This window comes from Peromyscus eremicus, chromosome 13 (genome assembly GCF_949786415.1).
Source record: "Peromyscus eremicus chromosome 13, PerEre_H2_v1, whole genome shotgun sequence".
Classification (NCBI taxonomy): domain Eukaryota; kingdom Metazoa; phylum Chordata; class Mammalia; order Rodentia; family Cricetidae; genus Peromyscus; species Peromyscus eremicus.
In genome coordinates this window covers 2,265,378-2,274,442 of record NC_081429.1, presented here as the reverse complement: position 1 = coordinate 2,274,442, position 9,065 = coordinate 2,265,378, and positions in this window count along the sequence as shown.

Here is a 9,065-nt window from a genome sequence, read left to right as displayed (position 1 = left end):
ACGAAGCCCTGGGGCCCACACCCAGCTCCAAATAAAAGCCATCGTGGTGCATTCATGCCCGTGACCACAGTACTTTAGAGGCCGAAGGAGGAAAATCAGAAGCTCATGGCTACATCCTGAGTCGAGGCCAACCTTGGATTGTAGCCAGTGCTGGGTACTGTCAAAAAAAAAAAGTTTAAGATCCTTCAAAGGAACAGTGAAGGCACACAGAGGACAGCCACTCAGCAGCATTAGTCGCTAAGGAGATGTGAATTAAAGCCAGTGTGCACCTGACAGGGTCTGAGTTCAATGTATTGTGTGGCAGCTGGAACTCTCGTACACGCCTGGGAATGTGAATCAGCATAAGTTTAGAAACCGTGTGTGGTGGGCACACGTGCCAAGGTGTGTGTGTCGAGCTTGGAGGAGAGTTTACAGGAGCTGTTTTTCTCCTTTCTCTAAGTGGCTCCTAGGGTTGAACCTTTACCGGCCGAGTCATCTTAACTCACCCGAGGCAGGGTCTCATTACGTAGACTTGGCTGGCCTGGCATCATTGGCCTTGAACTTACATTAGACCTCTTGACTCAGCCTCCTGAATACTGAGTTTAGAGGTGTGTGCCTCCATGCCTGGCTTAAGTAACCTATTTTTGAGTCGGTCTTGCTGTTATAGTCTGGGCTGGCCTTAGATTTCCTGTTGCCCAGGCTGGTCTCAAACTCTCAGTTCTCTGTTGGGATTACAGTTGTTGGCCACCATGCCTGATAGGTTGTTGTTTGATTGTTTTGAACAGGCAGCATAGTCAGGGATATTTTAGTCAACAGGGATCTGATGGGGGTTTTGAGGAGGTGTCTGGATTAGTGATATAGGATTGTCTAAGTTTGTATAAACTAAATATTGTGTAAGTATTTCTTGATGTTCAGACAATGATAAAATTGCCCACTGATGCCTTTCTTCTTGTCCTTGAGTGGCTCTTCTCCAACTGTGGTTTATCTGTGCAGTGTATGCTAAATGATAGTAAGGAATAAATTATCCATACATGCCATACCAAGGATCTCAAAATACCAATCATGATTAAAAGTAGAAGCGCATGGGACAGTGGTAGCGCACGCTTTTAATCCCAGCACTCAGGAGGCAGAAGCAGGTGGATCTCCAAGTTCAAGGCCAGCCTGGTCTACAGAGTGAGTCCAGGACAGCCAGGGCTACACAGAGAAACCCTGTCTCAGAAACAAAACAAAACAAAACAACAGCAAAAGAAAGCAAGACAAAAGAGCACATGCTCTGCGATTATATTGTGTATACAAAACTCTAGGAAAAGCAAACAGATCCATGGTGACCAAGATGAATTGTTTGACACAGGGTGAGGCAGAGGGAAGCAGCCAGGAAAGAGCTTGAAGAAACCATAGGAGTGACGTGGGTCCCCTAGGGTGACTGCAGTAATGACTGGTATCCAAGTGTATCATAGTGTGTTAATTGTTCTCAGTGTTGGTAAAACTTTTGAAAAGAGCATGTGGGGAGCGAGGGTGGAGAGAGGAGGGTTGATGGGTACAGGTGTGGTTGGGTAGGAAGATCACAGTCTACACTGTGACACAGTTGACAGTAATTCATTGAATAGTTCAAAGTAGCTAGTGGACAGGATTTTTGAACATTTCCAACAGGAAGAAATGATAAATGTCTGAGGTTCTCTCTCTCTCTCTCTCTCTCTTTCTTTTTTTTTTTTTTCAAGACAGGGTTTCTCTGTGTTATAGCTCTGCTGTCCTGGATCTCCCTCTGTAGACCATGCTGGCCTCGAACTCACAGAGATCCTCCTGCCTCTGCCTCCCAAGTGCTGGATTAAAGGTGTGTGCCACCACCGCCCAGCCAGTATGAGTTTCTTACGCTGATTTGATCAGTAGACATTGCTAACATGTACTGAAATGCCACACTGTACCCCACGAATATGCACAATTACTGTGTATTAGTTACAGTGTATTAATAAGGGCTGTCAAGATGGTTAAGTAGGTAAAGGAGCTTGTCACCAAGGTGACCCACATGGTAGAAGAATCGAGCCAACTCCTCTTGGTTGTTTTCTCTCAGACTTCCACACATGCACACTCATAGCCACACATATACATGCATGCAAAATAAATGAAAATACAATTAAAAATATATATATATATATAAATGGCTGGGTGTGGTGGTGCATACCTCTAATCCCACCCCAGCTCCAGGTAGAGGCAGGTGGATCTCAGGAGATTTGAGGCCATCATAGTCTACATGGCAAGTTTCAGGACAGTCAGGAGTAATGTGTGTGTGTGTGTGTGTGTGTGTGTGTGTGTGTGTGTGTGTGTATAGTAGGATATACTATCTATACACTATATCTATACTACTATAGTACTATACTACTATACACACACACACACCAACTTGAACACTACTGAAGCCTCTTTAACTTGTATTTATTCCATAACCCCTATGTGTCTGTCTGTCTATCTATCTATCTATCTATCTATCTATCAATCAATCAATCAAAATATATTTATTATGTGCTATGTGATATGTGAAATGAAGAGTTAATATCAATAATTAAGAGCAGAATAAAGAGCCAGGTGGTGGTGGAACACATCATTAATCCCAACCCTTGGGAGGGAGACAGGAGGATCTTTTTGAGTTTGAGGCCAGCCTGGTCTACAGAGCGAGTTCCAGGATAGCCAGAGCTACACAGAGAAACCCTGTCTCAAAAAACTAAAAAGACTTAAAAAAAAAAAAAAGTGCATTTGCCTTGGCCAAGCTACCCAGGTAGGAAACTTGTGAATTTACTGTTATGCAGTGAATTCCGACACTTGTGTGTTTCTAGTACAGTGTGCTCATGACCGTGTTGCTCTCTCTCTCCTGAGATGGGGCACCAGTGGCTGGCCCTCTGGTTCGCTCTGCTACCACTGCTGGCCCCTCTTAGTGTGCTGTGGCCCCATCTCCAGGGTCCCCTGGGGCCCCACAAAGACAAGAACGCTTCATTTCTCTTTGGCTATTTATTTATACTCAGTTCCCTGACCCTCCCCACTCCAAGACTTTGTGGAGAGAGGGTCTTGGTTGCTGGGTGGCCCAGCCCTAACACTGATGCCCTGTCAAAGCCGGCTGCACATTGTTCACCTGAACCCTAAGCCTCAGATGGATTCACAGAGCCCAGGACTCACACTCAGCCTTAGCTGACTGTGCTCACAGTCACCACAGGTCAACAATGCTCTGGACAAAGTCATTCCCTTCCTGAGGGCATATGCGGTATGACACAGTCAGTAAGGTCCTAGGACAGGAGCCAAAGGATGCAATACTAGGCCATTAGTCAAGCCTTAAGCCCAGGAGTCCCTTTTATACTACCACTGTTGGGCCAGGGGTTGTCGTGGCCCTGTGGCTTCTTCTCTGATGGCCTTTGCCTCTGCTCCTTTTGTTACAGTGAAGACACTTTGTCCTGGTCCCCATATGCTCACCTATTTCAATGCTTAGTTCCCAGGGAGAAGCACTATTTGATAGGATTAGAAGGATTAGGAGGTGTGTCTTTGTTGGAGTAGGTGGGACTTTGTTGAAGGAAATGTGTCACTGGGGTGGTCTTTTTAAAATTAATTTTTATTTCATGTGCACTGGTGTTTTGCCTGCACGTCTGTCTGTATGAGGGCGTCATATCCCCTGGAAGAGGAGGAGTTACAGACGGTTGTGAGCTGCCATGTAGATGCTGGGAATTGAACCCGGGTCCTCTGGAAGAGCAGTCAGTGCTCTTAATCTCTCCAGCCCCACCAGGGTGGTCTTTGAGGTTTCAAAAGCCCATGCCAGGCTCAGTCTCTCTCTCTCTCCCCCCCTCTCTCCCTCCCTCTCCCCCGCCCCACCTCTTTCTCTCTCTGCCTGCAGATCATGATATAGTTCTACCTCTCCAGCACCATGCCTGCCTGGCCGCTGCCATGCTCCCCGCCATAACAATGGACTAAAACTCTGACACTGGAAGCCAGCCCCCAATTAAAAGCTTTCCTTTATAAAAGTTGCTGTGATCACGGTGTCTTTTCACAGTGACTATGACACTTCCCTTCCACCAGCATACCTGGGTCTCCACCCACTTCCTGATCTGTAAGTCACTGGGACCTTCCTCCGGCTTCCTTTGAAGAAATTGCTGTTGCCAGACGTCAGGCTAGCTGGGAGCCTGCTAGTCTGAGGGATAACCCCTGCTTGTCTCTTTTTCAGTCAGTGCCCCCCCCCCCCCCCCCCAAGCCAAGAGTCATAACAGAAGCTCCAAGGATCCGACTGCATGTCTGGTGAGCCCTCTCCTGGCCTGAGAAGTGGCGGCTCAGGGGGAAGCCTGACACGCAGGACTTCAGAAGTGTGAGCACGGGCAGTGTGCCAGCAGGACGGTGTGGCAGGAACATCCACGTCAATCTGAGGAAGCTCTCACCTCAAGATGATCTTTGATCCCCGCTTCCACCTTCCGTGCTGTGGGGTTACAGGCACGTGCTATCACGCCCGCCTTTTACAGTGCGGACCCACAATCACACTCAGCTTCTTGTAACCACTCTACCCGCCGAGCTACATCCTCAGTCCATTTCCTTAATTTTTTTTGTTAAAGTTTTCCACCCCCCCCCCCAGGTTTATTTATATGTATGAACGTTTTGTCTGCAAGTATGTATGTGTGCCATGTGCATGCCCAGTGCCCACAGAGGTCAGAAGAGGGTGTCGGATCCCCTGGAACCAGAGTTACGGATGGTTATGAGACACCATGTGGGTGCTGGGGTTGGAACCCAGGTCCTCTGCAAGAGCAGCCAGTGCTCTTAACTGCTGCGCCGTCTCTCCGGCCTCTTCTGCAGTTTGTAATAGAAAGCCATCTTAAAGCCACTCACAGAATTCCTGCAATTTAGCAAGAAGCTCTTGCAAAGCGACTCCAGCAAAGTGCTGCCTCCTGCCCAGGTCCTGGTGGGCTCCAGGTTCCGGAGCCACGGTCTCTACTGCAGCTCCCTCCCGACCCCCCAGGACTTCTGAGCTCAAAGCTCTCATCCTCCAGCTCACGTCCATGGTCTATTGGTACTGATGACCTCTGGCCAACTCTCTTAAGGAAAGTACTCTCAGAGGCAGTGGTCTATCTCTTCTCCAGTTCTCCCGATTATTATTACTTTGTGTGTGTGTGTGTGCGTGTGCGTGTGTGTGTGTGTGTGTGTGTGTGCGTGTGTGTGTGTGTGTGTGTGTGTGTGTGTGTGTATGTGTACATGAGTATGAGTATCAGACTCCTTGGAGGTGGAGTTATAGGCTGTTGTGAGCCTCCTGATGTGGGAATCAAACTCAGTCCTCTGGAAATGGCAAGTGCCAAGCCGTCTCTGAAGCTCCTGAAACTTTCCTTCTTTACCAGCCCTGCCCATTTCTGTGTGTGTAGGTGTGTAAGTGTGTGTGCACGTGGTGTGTGTGTATATGTAATATGTAGGCTAGTAACAACTTCCGGGGTTTGTTGTTTACTATTCTCTGTGCATTTTGATATTTTGTTTGAGACAGGGTTTCACTACGTAGACCAGGCTAGCCTCGAAGCCACAGAGATCAACCTGCCTCTGGAGTGCTGGAATTAAAGGTGTGCATCACCACCACTTGGCTTTTTTTTGACACAGGATTTCTTACTGGTCTGGAGCCTGCCAAGTAGGATGGGCGGGTGTGACCTCCTGGCGCTGGGATTACACACAAGCTGCCACTATCCTGGTATTTCTACATGGGTTCTGGGGATTGGACTCATGCTTATGAGACTTTATGGATGTAGCTATCTCCCAGCCTGCCTCTTCTTTCTCACACTCTGGTTCTCTTTGCTTTTTTCTGTGCTCTCCAGATCCCATGCTCTCCCAGCCCACACCTGACATCTCAGGGAGAGGATAGTTGTTCAACTGAATGAAAATGGGCGCAACGTCACAGTGTGTGGGGACCCTGACAGGTTCAGTTCTGTCAAATGGAGTAGACATGGGGCACTTTCTATGTGGCAGCTAGTCAGTAATGCCCTTGGTCCAGTCAGAAGCCTGTATCTGTGTCCTCTCACATTGAATCAGGCTTTGGGCAGCTGTGGTCCATAGGAGAAAAGTACTCATGGAACCAGGAGAGACTTAGAGTACCTGAGTGTGACCTCGCATGGCAGTGGGAACCCCGAGATTACTGTGAACAAGCCCAGCCACCTGGTTGGAAGATGAAGCCTCACTGGAGGAGAACTGAAGGCCCAGCTACCTAACTGCCAGACAAGAGGGAGGTCCCTGTTCGCAGATGCACAATTCAGCAGTCCCGCTAAGTTCTGAAGATGATCCAAGCGCAGCCCGAGTTGCTGATGTACCTATTTGTAAAGCTAAGAAATGACTGTTTGGGAAATGGTTTGTTCTACGCAAAGGCTAAGTGTAACACTCAGTACAATTCACCATGAAGAGCATCAAGTGAGATTAAAATGGCCAGGCAAATAGATGCAGCCACCCAAGCCATAGGTATGCTGTCAGGCACACTGGGAGGTCCCAGGGGATCCCTCCAGATCCTGAACCAGGACTACGGGAAGTGAGACATTCATGTTCACTCAAGATTTGAGAAAGAACCTGAAAACTCACAGATCAAGATAAATAATACTTTAATGCAGTATATAAAAAGTCAAATAAGGTCAAGGCCAGCCTAGTCTACAGAGTGAGTTCCAGAACAGGTACCAAACCTACATAAAGAAACTCTGTCTTGAAACCCCCCCCCCCCAAAAAAAAAGTTAAATAAGGAAACTTGCCCATGTGCCCAGCTGCTTACTTTATAAATAAAGTTTTGTTGTACCAAGGACCAGGATTAGGACTAGGCAAGCAGGTAGTGTCATACAAGTGCAGGGTCAGACTTGCTTTTATTTATTCATTCAAAGTTTGAGTTGGGCACAAACTTTTAAAAAGTAGTGATACTTTTAATCCCAGTACTTGGGAGGCAGAGACATGTGGATCTCCAAGTTTGAGGCCAGCCCGGTCTAAATAGTGAGTTCCAGGACAGCCAGGGCTACACAGGAAAACCCTGTCTCAAGAAAATTGAGAGGGGGGTGGGAAATCAATGCTTAGAAGGAACTCCCATGGGCAGCAGAGCTGGGCTCAGCTTCTAGGACAGAGGTTCCTCTAAGCCACCTGAGGTATCCATTCTTTCAGAAGTCCTCCAATGGCTTCCTCAGTCACTGGCATTTTTTAGGTGCCACATGACTAAACCTCCACAGATTACTTTCTTTCAGGGTCTTACTATGTAGCTCTGGCTGGCCTGGAGTTTGCTTGGTAGACCAAGTGGGCCTTGAACTCACAGAAATCCATCTGCCTCTGGCTCCAAGAGCAGGGACTGAAGGCACGTGCCACCACTCCTGGTTTAGACCTCCAGACTACTTTTTAGAAAGTTTTGCTTGGGCTGGAGAGATGGCTCAGCTTGTTTTACAGGCTTGATGATCCCAGTTCAATCCCCAGAACTCATGTACAGGGGAAGGAGAAGTGACCCCACAAAGTTGATCTGACCTCCACGTGTGTACCACGGCAACTGGAAAACCTGTACTCACTCACAGACAACATATTTGCATAATAATAAATAAATGAAATTAAAATATTTTATTTGAGCTGGGTGGTGGTTGTGCACACCTTTGATCCCAGCACTAAGGAGGCAGAGCCAGGCAGATCTCTGTGAGTTTGAGGCCAGCCTGGTTTACAGAGCGAGTTCCAGGACAGCTAAGGGCTACACAGAAAAACCTGTCTCAAACAAACAAACAAACAAACAAACAAATGTTTTATTTGATTTTTTCCCCCCTATAGACTGGGTTCATCCCCAAACTCAGCAGGGCAAGCAGACAATTGGAGTACTTGATTATTTATGAAAAAGTTGTTCAAAAGCTCTATCTTATTTTCAGTTACGTGTACGAATGTGTGTCTGCGGAGGGCATGGCTGCATGAGTGCTGGCCCTGAGGTCCTCTGCGAGAGCGGGACACACTCTTAACCGCTGAGTCGTCTATGGAGCCCCACGTTGTCAAAGCTTTTAAAAAGGATCAGGCAGGTGGATCTGGGGTTTGGAGACAGCTGTACCACAGCCAGTTCCAAGCCAGCCTGGGTTACACAGGGAAACCTATTGAAAACCAGGCCCATTGCTAGTTTCAGCTTCGGATGTCCAAGTGTGTGCTGCGAGCAGGCCTTTAGGAGTGCTAAGGGTAACGCTTACGTTCCCAGAGCACAACCAATCATCCAGTCATTGCTTGGTGATCTCGGTGTGCTGAGCCCTCCCGGGATTCCCTCATCCCTCTAAAGGAGCACCTCTTCTCCTCCCCAGACAACAGACTTCCACCCAGGTGGGGGCTTGAGGCAGAGATCACTGTTGCCTTCATTCCGGGGCCTGAAAAGATGACTCTCCCCAGCCCGGGTGTCTGCTGCTCCCACACCAGGCAGGGAAAGGCTGTGCCAGGCACTGGCACCTGTGGAATCTCGGGGGTGTTGGCTGGTGCGGTGGAGTGCCTTCTCCATGATGCTCCTTTGCAGTTCATCCCCAGGTTCCACCACAGAGTGGCTTGACGCCAGTGTCCTTTCCTCTGCCACATGCTGTGTGCCCTTCAGACACCCTTACTTTGGACATCCACAGGCAGAGCTAGGAGGTCAGCAGGTGCTTCAGGCCTTAAGTGCAGAGGGAGGCACATATTTCTGGAGTGTTGGAGAGAGACGTGATTGCCAGACCAGGGTGGGGCGGGAGACAGGTCAAGCTGGCCACATTTCTAAGCCCTTTACAACTGTACACAGGGGCTGGAGAGATGGCTCGGTGGTTAAGAGCATTTGTTGCAGGGCCTATATGGAGGCTCGCAGCTGCCTGTAACTCCAGTGTGAGGGCTTCTGAGACCTTCTTCCGGCCTCTGTGGGCACCAGGCACACACAAAGATCTCAGGTCAAGATACATAAAACCAACCCATCGGAAAACAACCACAGAAACCCAAACAGCTGTTTGAGGAGCCTGAGTCTACTTTGTATTCTAGAGCACACCTTATCCTTCTTCTGAAAACCAGATCTCATGTAGCCCAGGCTGGCCTCAAACTCACTATGTAGCACAGGATGATCTTGAACTTCTCAGCCCCATCCCTCCCCGTCCTGAGTG